The sequence below is a fragment of the Rhea pennata genome, chromosome 3, assembly GCF_028389875.1.
Source record: "Rhea pennata isolate bPtePen1 chromosome 3, bPtePen1.pri, whole genome shotgun sequence".
In the NCBI taxonomy this organism is placed as follows: domain Eukaryota; kingdom Metazoa; phylum Chordata; class Aves; order Rheiformes; family Rheidae; genus Rhea; species Rhea pennata.
In genome coordinates, this window is record NC_084665.1 from 10,235,386 (window position 1) to 10,253,910 (window position 18,525).

The following is an 18,525-nucleotide window of genomic DNA, read 5'->3' on the forward strand; positions in this document are numbered from 1 at the left end:
GCAGCACGGGAGCAACAGAAGCAGAATGGACCCATGGGGAGCACCAGGCTGGAGTCACTTGTGGGGGCAGTAGGGAAAAGCTAGTGAGAGCAAGGGCAGCAAAGTGCTTAAAGGGACAACAGGCGCATGAGCACGGAGGCTGAAGCCCAGACTTGCAGGCGAACTCGAAAGTTAGCAAGATAGAGGCTGTGCCCCATGCAGGGGCGTGCAGCACTGTGGGGACACTTCAGGAGGATGGAGGGGGAGACCTCGGGAAAGGGGAGGGTGGGCGGTAGCAGCAAGCACAGTGGGAAAAGAGGAGGAGGCCCTGGGAAGGACTGGGAAATAGCCCTTGCGTCCCCTGGGGCTCGGATGCAGAGTTCTCACAGTCAACGGAGCAGGCGACCTCGGCTCGTGTTGTGCTTGGGCCGCAGGAGACCCACTTGGCTGCTGAGGAGAGAGGACGACAGGCTTGAATGTGTGGAAGAGCTATTTGGAGGCTGACCAAGGGGAAGACCATGTCTGCTAGGCCAGGCAGCAGGGTCAGAGCTGTGCGCTCACATAGCTGCAGCTGCTTACCAAAGCAGGCACGGCTGGTTGCAAAACGTTCAAGTGGCTCCTGCAAACACTTCTAATGACAGCCGGAAGTCCCACCACAGCCATCGGGTCTACTGCTACGAGTTGGGGAAGAGACTATGATTTCAAGTGAATGCTTTAATAGCTAGCTCCAGTGCTGGGTTCCAGCAGGAGCATATGCCCCTAGCTTTATGGACCTCATGGTGGTTCCTCCTCGACAACGCAGCACCCAGGTGAGGGCCGGAGGGGTCCCTGATCCAGCTGAGGTGCTGGGGTGGGTGTTAGAGCACGGAGCTGAGCAGTGCAGGGTCAGCTTGAAGCAGGCTGAAGGGCTGTAGAACTGGGTCTGCTGCAACCTGTGCCTGCACTCGAACTGCAAGGAAGTCGTTTAAAGATAAGCAGGCGTACCTTTGTGCATTTAAGCCCCCCCTTCATTTCTCCTAGAGAATACATTATTCCTTTGGACTTTAGGACAGCTCTGAACATGGAAGCTGCAGAAGTCAAATCTATCACCCCTGACTGAAACCAGTTTCAGCTGCCAACATCAGGCCAGCATTTCTTAGGGGCGGATGAGCAGCTGGCTTTAACACCTTCACTTGGTTTGTATGGGCTGTCATTCGGAGAGCTCTTGTTTTCTCCAATAACTGTACAGGGAACCTGACACTGAGTCTGAATTACACTTCCAACATCAGGCATCCAAGAGCCAAGTATAACATTTATTAATCTGAAAACAGCTAAGTCCTCTCCTGGATTTAGTCTTAACTACACTTAGGAGGCACCTGAATGCCCAGTGAGATGCTTCTGTGATGCTGCCATTTCCCAGTGAACTGAGACTCTTAACCTCTGCCTCTCTCAGCGCTTTCCTAAACACACACAGCAGCATTAGCTTGGCTGTTATCACCACTGTTTTCTCCTTAGAGTCAGGGCCCTAGCTTTATTTTTCTTTTCTTCAGGAGCTCATGATGCTTTCCTAAGCAGGTAAGATATACTCAGCAAAAGGGTGAACACAGGAAATAAAAGCCACATGCAAAAAAGCTGCAGGTGACTGTCATTGGCAAAATTAAATCTGATTGCTGAAAAGCATTCTGGGCTTAAAAAAAGACCTATAAGCAGAGAGGCCTTCCACTAGGGTGCATTAGTAGGACAATTAATGGGACTAGGAGCAGGGGCTTATTGTTCTCTACACAGTGTTATTCCCTTATGCTTCCCTCTAAGTGTATGGGTCTAGAGGCTCACCTTTTAGGTTCCTCAGAGCCAGATTCACAGAAATGGCATTTGTGTGCTAAGCAAGAAGGATCTTAGAAGAAACTGGAAAGAATAAAAATCCAAACGTTCACCTTGTGAAGTATGGAAACAGCAAAGAAGAAAATACAAGAGGTAATCCATTAGTTATTGTATAACTGATATGATTTGAAAGGTCTTGGTTTTGTGGGATGGTAGGCTGTAAAATGTGTTGAAAAGAATAATCTGAGCCTTATTGTGAGGGGGAGCTAATCATCTTGGCTGGGTGCTAACTGGAGCAGGGAGAATGGCTTTAAGCAACAGTGGAGGAGCTAAGCTCTAATTAGGATCAAATTGGAACCAACTTGACAAATGTGAAGAGAACAAATTTAAAACCTGCTGCTTTATCAATGGTAGGAGCCTGGTTAATGAGCAGGATAGCTTGGAAACTTCTATTGCTGAAAGCTGTAATGTAATTAGTGTTACTGAACTGCAATGGGATAATTGGAGTGTTCAAATAACTGACTATAACCTGTGTAACAGGGATCAAATGAGTTTAAAAAAAGTTCTCTTCTTCAAGATTGCATGTTTTTGTTGGTAGATACACTGCATTGATCTAATCTACCAGTGGCAACAGAACTAATGCATGCCTTGATGTGTAGGGACCTTCAAACACAAGTGACTTTTACTTTCATCTGTTTAATGGGCTAGAAGAGTGAAATCTGCTGTCCAAGCTCTGCCTGTATTTTCAGAAAGGTGCAGAAAAGAGCCCGCTCTATAGTCCCACTGGCATTGTGTATCAGCCACTGAAAGCCAGGCTTTCACAGGAAAACTACTGGGTGATGATGAGCTCTCTGGGCTGCTGGAGAGAGGCATAACAAGAACTGTTGGGTGGAAGCTGTACTGGGCAACCTAGAAATCAAGCATAATCTTCATCTGTTTTCTTCTTTCTGTACAAATACACTGAAGATGATTAATCATAAGTACTGAGAGAAAAGGTGGACTCCCAACCTCTGGATGTTGTCAAAGCAGGACTAAATCCATTTGTCTGCTGCAAAGGACAGTGCCATGCTCATGGCAGGGGTGGCAGTACTGCCCCAGACCTGTGTTCCTGGGATAGGCATGCTGTAAACTGGGTGCAGGTGCTGCAGACTTAGCTGTCTGCAAAACAAAACTCCCTGCCCCTTGTGTGTGTGGGTGTTTTTGTTTGTTTTTCCCTAAACTTTCTCCTGGCTGCAACAGCACTGCATGGGCACCAGAGGGAAAGCAACTTGCTGGGGAGGGTGGGAGAGGGTAGGAGACATGCTGACAGCTGTGGTGTGCACCTCTCCCTGCTTCACCTGCCTGAACCTGAAGTCTCAACTAAATATTCCTGGGGTCAGCACAGGGGAGCTGAGAGCTGCCTCTCTCCAAGGATGTAAATCAGAAAAACTAACGTGCCAGGTTGATTTTTCTCCTTTGCCTTATTGCCAAGTGCTCCAGCAGCTTGCTGCTGTCTGAGTGGAGTAGACAAAACTCTGATAGATAACTGAAGCCACAAAGTCTGCAGTGAAAAGTGACTCATCATGCTGTGGCCTCTTGGCTTTGGAAACAGAGCGCGAGGGCAAAAATGCTGCTGTGTGCAGCTGTTCCTGCCCAAGGGTGCAATGGTCTTGCAGAAGACCTTGGTTCCTCAAGCCTCTTTCCTCACGAAGGGGAGATGCCAGGCTTTAGTGATGCAAATGGACTCCTAGAGGCAGGAAAAAGCCTTTATTCCCTCTGGTAAATAAATATTATGTCCTGCTTTCACTTTATCACTCTAAAATGATCCCTTTGATCTTCAAGAGTTGCCTCTCCTGCCCAAGATGCTTACTAAGCTGTCCATATGGTGGTTTACTGCCTCTACTCTTCTGGTAGGGAAGACCACACAGGGCCCTCCCTGCTGTCACCCTTTCTGTGCGGGAGGAGAGTAAAAAAGGAGTCCTGTTTCCTTCCTGGACAAACGCTTTTCCTGCTGCCCCCTCAGAAAATCTGTATGGGAAAGGGGTGTGCATAGGCATAAGCAGTTCTGCATAAAGCAAGAAATCCCAGGCCTGTGGTGACATCTGATATGATTACTCTGAACAGTCCTGTTTGAGAGCATCCCTCACTTTATTCAGCGTGGAGACCTCTGTGATGCCCCTGAGCAGGCAGAAGGATGGTGTTTCCTTGTTAGAAATACAGAAGCAGTGGTTCTTGGCTTTGCAATCTGGATATATTCACAGCTGTGGTGGGGAAGAGTCTTATTTCTCCACTACTTGAAAATCTTCTCTTCCTGCCAGGTTCTCAACTGCTTAGGTTCCTTCAAACTCTTGTTTGAAGAGTGACAGCTAGTTCCTTCAAAAATTTTTGGAGGGATCAGCCTTGTGCAGAATTGCTTGGAGCCATGGGGTTATCATTTTGGTAGAGCCAAGCCCCTCCATCTCCAGGTGGAGGAGACAGGAAGAGCAGAATGAGCTGTGTTTCTGGCCACTGTGGCAGGCTCAGCTGTGCCGGCTGCAGTCTTCCTAACCCCAGCACGTGCGCGGGGCCAAGGGCAGCCACGGTGACAGAGGGCTTCTCTGGATCTGGTCATGCTCATCCCAAAATGATTCCTTTATTCCTCTCTGATTTGCTTTATGAATTAAGATAGAAAATTGAGATTCTTCATTTCTTACCCAGTAGAGCTCTTTATAGAAGACATTTAATGGATGTGACTAGTGTCAAATGCAGCCACGATATATATATATATATATATATAAGCCCACGCTGGTTCTAGTATGTGTGCACACGTGGAGGTAGGTGGAAACTGCAGCCGTACCACCAAGCTGGCTCCAGTCACAGGCAAAGTCAGCGATCACGGGGTGGGGGCAAACGCTGGGACTGGTGACCTGGCCGGGTCTCAGCTACCCGCTCCGGCTGTGCCAGAGACGTGTGTGCAGCGGCACGCGTCCCCGTGGAGGTGCCCTGCCTCCTTCCTCCGCGCAGCATCACGCTCTTCCTCCCGCCCCTCTGCCGGTCGGACGCAGCCGTGCCGCAGCTGGCGCTCCGGAGGATCCCCGCGCGCCTCCGCTGCGCCGGACCCAAGTTAGACCAGTGCTTCGACGTATTCACCAGTTAATGACTCTTGTGTCTTGCTGCTCTTAGCTCAATTTATTACATTGGAGTCCTAGAAATAGAAGAAAACACCCCGGTATCTCCTTGATAGCAACAAAATAATTGCTTAGTTTTCCCTGTGGAAATCTGGCTTGGGGTGTGCACATGCTGTCTTTGTGCTGGTAATATTTTATGAAAAGCAATGTTCTCTCCATTTCCATAATTTAAACCCCATATCTAGCTTAACAAATTCCCATTCCATCATCCCAGTGACAGATCAGGGAGCTGTGATAACTTCCTTGTGTCGGAGTAACTAATGAGAATGAAATTATCTGGCTCTCTATGGAAATATCGCTATTATCGACTCCTCCGGGGACGCGGCAGGTCTCCGCTCGCGCCCCCGGCGCGGCGGCTGAGCGCGGGGGTGTCGCAGGGCGCCGGTGCGGGGCCGAAGGGCCCCCCGGACCAGCCGTGCCGGGGTTGCTCCACAGCTGGGTTCTGCCTTGCGCCCGCTTCCCCGGGCGAGCCGACGGCCCGGGTGCGTTCACGCGACTGACGGTACCCGGAGCCGCGGTGTCTTGCCTCCTGGAGTTAGTATAGCTGAGTGCTGGTCCGCTTGTTCTGCCCACTTAGATGCATGTGCAGTAGTTGTAACTACCTATAAATACACGCCTGCATACAGCACTTTCTTAAAAATGGTTGTATTATAAGCTGCACAGGAGCAGCACATAAAAAGGAGTGGGTTTGGTTCCAGCTTAGCCCCACGGATTGATTACTTTTGGCAGGTTCTCGCGCTTTAAACTGTTCTTGTTATGTTGGCACTAGCTGATGCTCGGCAGCGGCTCCACCAGAAACGCACGATGGACTAGGCACGGGAAATAATCCCTGTCCCCAGCAGAGGTCATTCTTCAGGCAGAGCTATGTGCTGATGTTGTCCTGGGTGCTTGATTTGCTGATAAGGAGAGGATTTCCTCTGCTTTCTCTGCCTGCACGAGTTTGCAGTCCTGGTCCTGAAGGACATGAAAATGTTCTGGTATTCATTCTAATATATTTTCAATGCCAAAATGCAGTATAGACTACTAATTTCACATTTACTAGGTTTCTGAGTGCTCCAGAGCATCATCAGAAGTGGAAAAACTCACTTTGAAAAATGATACCTACAACTTCCCTTCCAGCAGGAGACTATTCCATAGAGATGCTCCTGCAGAGGCTGGTGTCCAGTGCTGGTGCTTGCCTGGCTGGCAATAAGTGGCAGCAGCTCAGGACAAGCATGGCTGAAGATGTGCCTCTGGCACTGCTTTCACTGACTGCAAAACTGCTCTCACTACAGACTTCCTCAAGTGTCAGGATTTACTAGCCCAATGCTAATACTGATTTGTAGAGCATTTGGAGCATACAGTGAAAATCCAATATGATTTCTTGTAAAGATCTGTTTTATGCTTTCATAATAGGTTTCGGGGAAAACTCCATCAGTTACCGGGGTCTCTTCAGGGGAACTAATTATGGTGCTAAGCATACATATTTTGAAGACTTAATATGTGCAGATGCTGCAAAATGTCCTTTGGAGGTCTTGCAGTCCACCTGGGAATCCTGTGTTTTTAAGAATTACTTTTTTCTCCAATGAACCATTAAAGGTTCTGGGAAGGAGCTGGGCTGTAAGTACTGCATTAGTATGAATCTAGGGTGGCATTTTTCGCTTTGGGAGGGGGACTTTTTTTAATCTCTAAATCATCTTAGATGTGCCTTAAGTCAACTGTTTCACTGTAAATGCCCACTTGCAACACTTCCCTTTCAGCAAACTCAGCATAGGTCCCTTTCCCTCTAATAGGAATTTTCTTTGTTATAGCAATTAACAGGTGGTCTTCGGGTGTGTGGTTTTGAGGGTTTCCTTTTTTTAGGAGGGGAAGAGCAGGGTATCCTAGCCTTAGGCAGAAGGCAAATGCCAACAGACAAAGCTTTCTTAGCTATGCCATGCGCGAATGTAACAAGATCCTTTGGGGGCCACCAGTCCAGGCTTTTTCCCCATGCTTTTTGACTACTTGAAAAATGCCCAACAGAGCTAAGGACTCTATTTCAATACCAAAGTACTTTTGATTATTACGATTACATTGTCTGGGAACGTTTTTGGAGTATTTTCCCTCTCTGAGATGCTCATGCAATACTGTTGCAGAACATTGCACAAATACGTGGTTCAAGTGTTGCAAAAGAAACGGTCATTTAATGCCACTGTAATATGTCAGGTTCTTTCTTCCCTTTGTTTGTCACCTACATTTTTCCTATTAAACTTCAAAGCTCAGCATTTAAAACTGCATGGTAAGGGTTAAGGCTTAGCAAGTTGCCGGAGAATCGCGTGAAATCCAGCCGGTGTGGTTGCATGTCATTAATTATTCCTGTCCTGTGCCTATTGTGGAGCAGTTCGGCTTGTGACTCGGAACAAAGGGTTGCACAAGCTCCAGCTTCCAGGAAATACAATATGAAGGAGGCTTTAATTCTCACCTAGTGACGACATGCCCTTTGAATCCAAAACCAAGGAGAGCGTATCTACCGCTGAGATAACCAGCGGTTGGCTTTCATTTTGTCCAGGTATTTCAGCAGTAAATAGCAATTTTCCAGCGTGCTCCCCCTTACGTGAGACAGCTTTGGGCATCCTTGTCCAGCTCGTCAGAAAGAAGCATGAGTGGCTCTGTGCCTGGTCCCGGGTGCTCCAGGAGGGAGCCAGCACCTTCAGGGACAGAGGTGTAGAAACTGAGCACAAAAGGTTTCTGCCCCTTTCAGGTCCTCCTTGCCCTGCCAACAACCCTATTTTTGCCTGCTGTTTGTGATCGTTTTACTTTGCTACGCTCTGAGGCATCCAAGGCCAGGCCCAGGAGGGGAGGGTGTAGCGAGGTGGACTCGTGCCCACCTCAAGGTACTGGTGTCTCGACCAGGAATGTCTCACTTGGCATGCCTCGCTTGGACTGTCCTTCCTTCTTCCTTTGCCTCCTTCGGCCTCATAAATCACAAGAGCTGGCAGGACCACGGTCCTCTCGAGGTTTAAGAAGAAAGAAGTACTTCAACTCTTCCATAATGCAAGGGCTTAGTTCTTGCACAAATATTTATATAATTCACCTGGGTGAAGGTTATGTTCAGGAAGTGGCAGGACCCGGGGCAGGGCGGATGGCGTCCCAGACAGCATCGAGCACCAGGAGGCCCAGGTGACCCCCTCGCGGGCTTTGGCAGGGATGTTGCCCCCAGTCGGGCTGCCAGCCTCGAGGCTGCCCTAACCCGAGGAGGCTGGGGTGCCGCGGGCCCGGGGGAGCCCGAGGTCTGAGCGGTACCATTGCCCAGGGCAGGTCAGAAAACACATCTCACAGCACTGCCTGTCAGCTAAAGATAACTCTACTTTCGGTGAGAGGACAAGCCGGGGCCACGAAACGCTTCCCCCTGTCTGTCTCCTGCTTTCGCTTCCAGGCGGCTCTTAGGAAACACGGAGGGCGCAGTCCCGGTCTGTCGTTGCCGACAGCCGCGCTGGTGGATCGTGCTAATCCCTTCTTGTCTGGACCCCAGGTCCTCTTGAGCACACTACTAACCCTTACAGCTTTCCAAAAAGCTGAATTTTGCCTTTAGATGTCTAATTTTTCTGGAAGATCTGAGAAAGGCTCGCAAGCATAAATTATTCCTTCTGAAGCCTATTATAACATATGATGCTTAAATTGCCTCCAGATCTGCCTTCAGATAGCGGAAAAGGGATAATGTTGTGTTCACCCAAAGCCAAGAGAAGAAACCAGTCCAAACCACGCCATCTTTTAGCAGTCTAGCGTCATCCTGGAGGCAGATGGTGTGAACGGCTGGAAAACTGCAAGTATTGTAGGTTCAGCACATGGTATCAGTGTTCAGCACGCAGTAACAGTCGCTTTAATTTCCTATAATGGTCCTCAGAGAAATAGGGCTAAATTTTGATGATATAAGTGTGTCAGCATGGTGTAAATCAGTGTAATGTATATGCCGTGGGGTGATGTACTAGCAGTGTTGGAGGGGCAAGAGTTGTTTTATTACTCAGTGCTATCACCCATCCAAATCTTAAGTCAATCTGGGAAACTCGTTAAGACTTTCTTTTTAACTAAGAATTTTTTTCATAGTATTACTAGTAATAACTCATTACAAATACTTCTCATCCCTTATAGCTGTTACTGATTGCATTCTTGTACCCTCCTTTGCAAGCAGCAGAGGTGGCACTGTTCCTAATTTGTGAAATGAAAACTTTTCACGTGACTGTAGGAGACGATACTTCAAAAAAATCAGTAAACATCATAACTGCAGTAAAATCAGCTAGCAATTCTAAATCAGCGAAGACCACAAAACCATCAGCACAGGGAGCTGCAGAAGACACGTAATTGACCAAAAATGTGCAAGATTTTTGAAAGAGGGGAGGAAAAAGGGATGTGATATGTTGCCACAAAATCGTTCAGAGATGTTTTTCTTGCTATCACTCCTTAGCACATCAGGAGTGCAAGCACCAGCCAACAGTGCCTGCTCCTGCTTTCCCTGACAAGATTGCCATCTGCCACCAGCTACAGTGGGAACAGGACTAGGCACACTTACAATAAATTGCATCAATTTACCAGGCAGCTTTCCATTTGAGCCATGTTGTGGATTTGATTGCAGATGAAGCCTATTCAGGCATACTGACAGCTAGGTATTCACACTTGCTGCTGCTGAATTCAAGCTAAACCTATGTTCTTGCTACAGAAAGGCACAGAGACATTTTAAGCAGAGTTCTGTTAAGAACCATCCTGTTACTACATACACACTTCTGCCAAATGTTAGCTAAAGGAACATATTCATTTAATAACAAAACAGTGACTGTACCATCCTCTTTATAACATACAAAGACTTTATATAAAAAAAATTGTTGTGCAAGGTTGCTGGCTGTAGCCAGTGTTTTTGGCACCCTTGGTTACCCTTCTGCATAGGCAGCCCTTAAATATTAACTATTTAAATTGTTTTGAAAGTTGGATTTTAATGGTTTTTACTTGGTATTTAACGCCCATGAAAATCCATGAAGTCCAAGCTTGAACCCGAGGGTATTGGTGGCTATATCAAACCCTTACGTTTTACTCTAAGTGGCTGTGAAGACTGACAGCTAAGTACAGTCCTCTACATATTTCCTTCATCATCTGCCTCACTTTTACTGCTATGAGAAATTTCTTCTTTCTTTCCTTGCTGGATCCCGTCTCTGATCTGATGTGCTGTGTTGGACCCAGAGCAGTTGTGCTGGCCCTAATACATGCCTAGAGATGGGACTCTGAAGGGAAACCCCTTAAGTGAGGCTAGATTTGCCTTTTCTGCCATTATTGTGCTAAACATGACTCCTCAACTGAGTCTTCCTGGTGTCTTTATGACCCAGCTAATGAAGAGTGGTGGCAAAGCAGGGTTATGCTCTATTAAATGGTAGGTGAAGTACATCCAGTACTAAAGAAAGGTGCACGGATGATAAATCCTGTTTTTAAGTGGGTATTCCTATGAGATAGGACTTGTGGATCTACAAATTTTTGTATTGCTGTTCAGTGTAATAATTGGTTCCTAACTGATGTCTTAGATTAAACATAAGTTTCCCTCATTCACTGTGGGGTTTGAGATGCACCCTACAGTTCTCAAGAATTTATTATTAGTGATTAAATAGGATTCTGCATGTATGTGAGAAGCCACAACTGGAAATGCAGAGGGCTTTCACTGCAATGTTTAAATGATAACCGTAACATGGATTGATTTGAAACTTCTATCAAATGGGATGTTAGCAAGCCAGTGACCATGTGTTCATACCCTGAGAAAATGACTGACCTGAAAAGTGATGTAGTTATCCTGAGATCATGAGTGTTTGCATTGACTATATCTTAAACTGGTTATAAAAGATGAACAATACCAGCTCCAGAAGCTATTGATAGCATATTACCATTTCAAAAGAGAAAGACATCACAAGTCTCTTGCATGTGATTTAACACTGAACAGAAAAATCTCAAAAGGTGAATTTGCGATGACTCCTCTGGGATAGAACAACTCCCATGAGAAAGAATGAAAGGGAAGAACATAGCTCAGCAAGGCTGACAGCTTAAATATTCCTGGAGAAAGATATAACCAGTAAACTTATTTTTGTTTGTTCTGGGTTTAGGGGAGATGGTTGTTCTGCTAAGCAAATGACCAAGAAGGCACTTCTGTAAAGCAAAAGGCAGATTTTCATCAGGCAGCAAAAACATGCATCTAACTTGGAATTACTGGTCAAACAAACTGTTGGAAATTACTGTTGTAAAAGATGTCTCACTCCTATAATCAGTACAGCTAAATGACTTTGTTACAATACTGGAGCAGTCAACCCTACAACTTCTAATATGTACGGATGTATACTGTGAGGAAGAAAAGAGAGCATGGACTTATCTACATAGACTTGGAACATTTGGGGTAAATGTGCCAAATTAAGAATGAAAACATTCCATGAATTACATAAAAGCTATAAAAATAAGCACTTTGCACAGCTAATGTTCTGACTGAAGTCAGAATCCTTTGTGTAAAACATGCAGAAATAATTTTTGAATTGCTTCATCTCATGACAAATGAAACTTTCTCCTTGGTGCTGGTGTTTCATGTCAAAAATATCTGCCCTACCTTGATTTTTTTTTTTCTTTTTTTTTTCCTGCAACCATTCCCAGATGAAAGAGGTACTATATAAACTTTTGAAACAGTGCAATATACTCATGGCAGAGGACGTAGGCAAGGGGGGAGGGAGAAAGCAAAAGGCCTTGTCTGGTAGTTCTCACTGCATTAACACTGTTCTGCAAGACACCCACAAAGCCCCAGATAAGCCTGTGGCCCCATTGGCCTAAACGCCACCTCAAAGCACGTGGAAGAAAAAAGCAAGTGTAAGAAGAGGCTCAGTTTCTGTAGGTGCAGGAGCTTGTCTCTCCCTACCCTAGACAAACTGGACTGAGCTGTCATGTTTCTCAAAGTGCTCTAGTTCTGAGCAGAACAGCTCTGCTTCAACAAAATTCCATATTCTACGGTCACGGGAAAAGATAGCTTACTGACTTATAGATGTTGATGCTTATAGTTGCCTCTATAAGCAAGATACCATCTTTTTAATGTACAGCAGGTGTTTAGGCCAGAAACCTAGCAGTACCAACATATGTACTGCCTCTGTGGGCTTCAAATCATCTGCTCTTGCCAGGTATTCTGCAAATGACCCCTGGAACAGGACACACTTCCCCTCAAGGCAAAATGGGCAAAATAACATCTGGTTAGAGGTTCTCAATGGAAATTAGGCCCTGAGCTCTCCTTTGAGGGTCGAGAGGCTGTGAGTGTGCTCTGCAGCAAAGCTGCAGCTTGCTGGAGAACTTTAAAGGCAACAAATTAGAAAAGTAAGAAATTTAGGGCTTACTAGCAGGTAAACATGGATTTTGAGAGAGTAAGTTTTGAGAATATACCTACTGGTTTTTGGCATCCAGATACCTAAGAAATTTTGACACAGTACCTGTTCCATCAGCTGAGGCTGGCATCTAAACATGAAAGTATTTTATTAGAAGTGAAATTATAATGTCATTGCAAATGCAGTGTCTAAGCACAGTAAAAGCTATCATTATGACTTCTTCAGCACTGCAACGGCAGCTTGAAAGGTGCAAGTGGGCACAGAGTTTTATTGTATACTGGATCTTCAGTAGCAAAATCATGATCTGCTGCTGAAGAAACATACAACCATCTCCTCAACACGCTAAGAATGCTGTTTGAGCATCAGGCTGTCATGTACTGTGAATAAATAATACTATCAATCCGTCCTGTTAAAATAACTCATTTTTAAATGGCATCATTTTCCTCAGTCAAGACACAAAAATGGTTCCTAGGTCACAAGAGATGAATTTTAGAAGAAAAAGACCTCAACTCCAGTTCTTGTCCCAATAAACTTAAGCACCCAATTCATCTCTGTGAGTGCCATTAAACGGCAAAGTCCCTAAGCTCCAAAATGAGTGTTGTAGCACCTAATTCTCTTTGTGGTTTTGGCTTACTCAGCTCTCAAATATATGGAAGTATCTTCTAGCATCATTTAGAAGTATAACTTTGACTTCTCTCAGAGTGGTTGCAGACCACAAACCTGGCTTTCAGGAGACAACCTTACTGTCTACAACAATGTGCTAAAATGCCAGTATGATCCCTATCCTTCCCAGTTTTAGCTGTGTTTTGGGGTGTTTGTGTGGCTACCTACCAGGTTTGTCAATAAGTGCAAAGCTGAAATTCTAAGTTTCTAAGTTTCTCACGTGACTGAGCCTATTATTTTGTGATGCACAAATGTGAAGTAGTCTTTTCGGTGAAGCTGTGAAAGAAACCGTCTTTAAGCAAACAAAAACTTCTTTCCTCAACTACTGTGCAAAAGGGATCAGATATAGATATACACAACTGCACATGCAATATGCATTCTGCTAGAACAGATGGCAATAACACAGACAACAAACAAGTGACATGTTCCTGACAGAGCACAGACCATCACCAGGTGAAGCTGCCAACTGTGCTGAAGACTTTGCACTCACCTGTAGAGAATCGTAATGGAAATGTTAAGATTGGTGTGAAAGCACCAGAAGAAGCAAAGGGCAGGAGAAGACTGATAAGGAGGCAGGTGTGTTAGTGGGCCACGAAGAGCCCACTGCATAACCACACGCAGCTTCTCAGTGTTCAGGAGACACAGGACACCAAGCCGCTCCTGACGACTGTCAGAGGAAGGACGGGGTGGAGAGATTGATCACTGCCAGCTCCCCAAGGGTACAAAAAGGCAGCTCCAAAACCAGCAGGCAGTTAAAACCCAAGGAGGTGCTGGGTGAGCTTGGTGGTGTAACTTTGTCCTCCACAGCACCACAAGCAATCTTGCCTGCACTACCTGGATGCTGCTGCCCCACTGTCTGACTGTCCGGTTGGTTGTGTTTTCAGGGCTTGTGAGTAAGTCAATGAGAGATTGTAAAGAAGTGAATTTTGTTTTGTTTTAAATTGAAATCAGCTTCACCTGTGACACAGAGCTGCTATATTGTTAGAATATTATTTCCCACAGTTCAGTCTTTGCAGTCTGATTTCCTGGTGAAGCATTTGATAGAAATATTGGTTTGAAAGTGGAGGAAAGATAAGTATGTTGATCTGTACAGTTCTTAAAACTTCTCTAAGCTGCCAGTGAAGATGCCTCCCACCAGCAGCACTCAGGTGTTACTCTTTAGGTTGAAAGCTTCCCCTTTTGCTGCAAGGACCCCTTCACAAGAAGTGTCAGGTGCAAAATGAAGTCTTTAAAGACATCCCCTTGATATAAGGAAGATGTTGATTGAGCTTCCCTTGACTGCCAGAGTGCAGCATCAATTTGCAGTGCATAGCCAAGAGAAATGGCACTTCAGCTGGGAGAATAATTTGCAATAATGAGGAACAAAATTTAAATTTTTCAGGATACCTCTTGTCAAACAAAAATATACCAAAGTCACTGTGAATTTCTGAAGTACTAGCACACTTGACAGGCATTTCCTCTGGGTACAGCTCCATAACGCACATCTGATTTGCAAGTCATTTGTTGTGACTTAAAATTTGTCACTGTTGAGCAAATGCTATCAGAAACTTGAAGGGGGTGTGACTGGAGCTCCTCCATCAACACTTCTGCTTCTTGTCTTTCCAAAGGTGGAGCAGAATAGTAAATAAGAGAAAATTGTATATATGTATCTGTGGAGCATGATGTTAGGAGGCAATATAACCAAGCAGGTTGGTTGGTTTGTTATCTACTGTGCCAGAAATGGCCCGAGACTGTCTGCATCAGGCTCCTTTGCATACTGCTATAGTATTATGTAAGATAAAGCTTGGTTTGTATAGAGTGTGATGGTGTGTGAAGCATTGTAATGCAGCTGTGTTCACAAGCCCCTTCACTGAAGGCCTGGCCAAGCAACCCTTCACCTGACCAGCCTGTGCACATCTACAGACAAATGGTGGGGTCAGAGGCACTCAGGTTAGAAAAACACAGCAATATTTCCCATAAACTGCACTATTTCATGTAATGTGCTCAGATGGAGCTAAAATTTCAACTCTGAGTGGAGCTAGTGATTCCTGTGATGAGCTTGTTTTCTGTCCCCTGTGACCTTCAAAGGCAATCTCAGAAAAGGACTGTTCAACCCTTCTTAATGGAGGCTGAGTTTTTAATATGAAAAATAAATTCTTCTCTCAGAGGAGAGACCTGCCAAGAAATAAATAGTAGATGGGCTAACTCAACAAAAATAGAAGAACATACTAGTTTTCAGGTGGAGAACTATAACCAGCTATGGCAAAATAAAAGGCCCTAGAATGGATGTCTCACATCTTTTCACTTGTGTTTAGTTCTCTTCCTTAGTGAAAGCTAGCATATTGCAGGACAGATGACTTTTCCTGCATTTTTTTACAGTGCTTTACACTTCCTGGGAGTTGTTTTTATACGACTGTAATAGAGCTGTCAAAATAACAGCTTGTGGCAGAGGATGCGATCACACCTCTCCGTTGCATGCCAGCCCACAAACTTGGGCACCTGGTTATAAGGAAAGGCTTGAGGGTAAGTCCAAATCGAGGTGATTTCACTCCTGAATACAAGTTGTGTTCCCCTGCTAATTCAATGGCCTTTCCTGGCTGAACGTGGCCCCGGGGTGGTGCTGGTGTCCTCGCTGGTGCTGTCCACTGGGGTGGGAAGCTGCCCCATGAGAAGGGGTCACATGAGGCGTGGAGGCCTCTGGGAGCAGCCACGCAAAGTCAAATGGGTGGAAACATCAGGGCAAATGCTTATAGAGGGAATATAGTCGTCATGCATCGTCTTTCAGGCAGATGCCAGTCTTTCCCTTTTTTCTCCCCACCCCCATCTTTTCTCTCTTTATTACTTATCCAAACAAACCTACAGGTGTCTGTTTGCAAGGCCAGCGTTTCCTGCACAGGAAAGCAGTCTTTCTTGAAGATTGAAACCGTGGGTCCATGTCCTCCTATGTAGGCTCAATATACCGGCTCAATCAGATGTTTAAGTATCTCTGCAGGAACGATTGCTGTCATTTAATTTGCTGATTAGTGTTGTCCTATCTATTTGTAGAATACAGTATAATTTATGGTGAGATCCCTAGAGGATCTTCAGCAAATGCTACAAGTAATTGAATCTGCTGATTTCTAAAGGTCAAACGAAAACTGAGCATTATTAAAACACAAATTATACTGTGACGACACCAGGCAACTTTACATTTCAGGTTCATATTTATTGATTATTGCTACATGCTGCTCTGCTACTAGAGGATGAGCAAATACCACAAATGAGGAAGCTTAACGTTTATTTAGCAAAAATCTGAAGCAAATTTACCCTCTCAATAAAAGCCATGTAGCTTTTGAAGAGAAGAAAGGTATAAAGACCTTGTATTACTGTTTTTCAAGCCAAAGAAGGAGGAGAAGAATCTCAAAGAATTGCCTCAAAGAGGCAATTGGGGAAACATGAGGAAATTGTTTGAGTTATTCTGTGAAAGTGGCTCCCTGATGCACTCGGGGGCTGAGTGCTCCTATTTCCAGTCACAGCTGTATCTGTCACTGCAGCCTGGCACAGCCGCTTTCCGCGTTTTGGTACGGCAAATGGGGATTTCCCTTATCAGCAAAACTCATTTTGTCCAGGCAGTAAGTTACAAAAACGAGGTCTTTTAACTTGCTTTGTGCTTTCTTTGGAGGTGCTTTTGTGGAAATGGGAGTGAAATGGAATAAGGCTGAGCCGGCAAGGGGAGAGATGAGTGACACGGGGGTGGCTGGCATCTCGCTGAAAAAGCACTTTGCTGCGGGAACAAGCTGGTGGAGGGTACCAGGGACGTCAAATCTTGGGGTGTCAAATTTTTCTGGATGCATCTTCAGAAACCCTCCCAGTTTTTTTGGAGTAACAGTAGCATCATCTGCTTCTCAGAGTAACTTCTCATAACAAAGTCAATGGAAATCTTATTTCAGAAGCTTGGCACGAACAGAATAGGCAAGGCAAGGAGTGGGTGGAATGTATTTTGAAAAGAGCATCTATCACCAGAAGTCTGCTTCTGGCCTCTGCACACTGTATTGTGTCTAATAGGCATTTATAGGGCACACATCACTGGTTTCTGGAAGCAACTCCTGCCTATTAGTATTTTGCAAAGGGAAAATAATGCTGAAATATTCATAAATTTTGTGACCCAAGAGTCTATTAAAAAGGGTAGATACACGTACCTTAATAAAAGCCCTCCCCCCCAAAAAAAAAATCAAGTAAGTTTACTGAGCCTTTTTGCTGCAGAAATATTTATATGCCGCAAATTTTCTTTGTTGTTGCTCTGTAGATCATCGGCCGAGAGTACTGCAGGCTACACAGTGAGTGTACGACCTGCCAGGGCAGTAAGCTGAGGCTTTAAGGTCTTACAGCCCACAGAAGGCTTAAAAGCACACCTTACTTTACATAGCCTGGCGACAGCAATATATTATATGCTGCGATGGATCAGGGCCTAAATACATACAGACATTTCAAACAGAGGCATCTGTCATCAAAGCTTCCTCTCCTCGGAGAGCGCTTCACTCGCAGCTACCGTGCTGGAGCTATTGCACATAAATCCAGCAGATTTGGTCGTCTTGCCAGCAGCCAGGAAGGGAGCAGTAAAAACCTGCCCGCTCGGTCAGAAATGAGCTGAGTGACAACACTACCAAAGATCCACCTGAAAATAAACAGGCAGGCAATAAAATGCATTAATGTACTCCCCGGGGGAAATACGGCCGAGCGGCCAGCCACGTGCAACGCCGCCGGGGTCACCCGGCACGCCGAAACCAGGGCAGCAGCCGGGAGAGGGACGACGCGCCCGCGTCCTTCGTATCCTGTATCCGCATCAGCACGCGGAAGCAGGCTACTGCAATAGCCCTCATATATCAAACGTGGCTTTCTTATGTTATTTTAGTGCTCTCTGGGGAGAAAGTGAGGGCGTACAAAAAACTGATAAATAACTGCTCACACTTCTGGGTCTCTTATATAAGAAGACTATAATAGAAAGTAAGATGTGCAAGAGAGCGAGATGGCAAGATCATAGCTTTTTTTAAAGGAAAGTAGGTCTGCATTTTTAGGGGGGAAATGGAAATTAATAGCCTTCCTTGAAGCTTAATAACTTTGAAGAAAGGGCTATTCTATTGTACCAATGAGTCAATCTTGGTGACAGCGCAAAGGTGCAAGAATCCTGGGCAAGAAAGAGCTACTTGATCAAGACCTTCATACACAACCTCTTCTCAGAGATGAGATGATACATGGCACCTTCAGCTGAGCACGGTACAGATAAATGATTTAATAGCATAAATGATTTCCAAGAGGAACTAGACAAGTATTAGTCCCAATGTGTCCAGCTACTCATGTTCCTTCCCAAGCACAAATGATGCTTGAATTATCACAGCCACTAATCAAAAGGCAGTTTTATAGTCATCTTTGCATTAATGTTGGTTAGTGAAGCTTTTTCACTACAGATCTTGTTTACCTTTCTTTTTAATTTAGGATTAATAAGGGTATTTTTTAATCCTAATCAGAAAGGCACTGCTCACAAATCAGGCTTAAGCATCTTCAAACTGGGTATCAGAGACAGGCTGCTTTTGGGGTATATTAAGACAGGCTGTTACTGTATTTCATGCATAATTGTTTAC